Source organism: Lepisosteus oculatus, chromosome 14 (genome assembly GCF_040954835.1).
Source record: "Lepisosteus oculatus isolate fLepOcu1 chromosome 14, fLepOcu1.hap2, whole genome shotgun sequence".
Lineage (NCBI taxonomy): Eukaryota > Metazoa > Chordata > Actinopteri > Semionotiformes > Lepisosteidae > Lepisosteus > Lepisosteus oculatus.
This window is the reverse complement of record NC_090709.1, coordinates 14,280,350-14,280,677: the sequence shown is the minus strand read 5'-3', so window position 1 is coordinate 14,280,677 and position 328 is coordinate 14,280,350. Positions and strand designations below refer to the sequence as shown.

The window sequence follows — 328 nt, the reverse complement described above, 5'->3', positions numbered from 1 at the left end:
GGCGTCGTGGCTTAGTTGGTTAAAGCGCCTGTCTAGTAAACAGGAGATTCTGGGTTCAAATCCCAGCGGTGCCTTTTTTCCTGTCTTCTCGCACCGTTTATTGTTATAGAGAACATGCTTCTGCATTACCTCAGTCAATATCACCGGGAATGTGAATAGAAATGTAAACATCAATATTTCTGCTGTCTCCTGAGAAACACAAGTATAGAGTCAAAACACAAGAAATAATGCTAAAAAAGTATTCAGTTAACACCCAGATGTGACAAAACACATTTAAGACTTACATCCCCTTTAAATATGTATTTCCTTAATATCAGTTGTCTTCCCT

General features: G+C 38.4%; 1 non-coding gene across 1 annotated transcript; it reads left to right on the top strand.

Moving 5' to 3' along the window:
• Nucleotides 1-74, top strand: trnat-agu (transfer RNA threonine (anticodon AGU)). The gene has a single exon. It is a non-coding gene; the product is annotated as a tRNA-Thr (tRNA).
• The last annotated feature ends 254 nt before the right edge of the window (nt 75-328 follow it).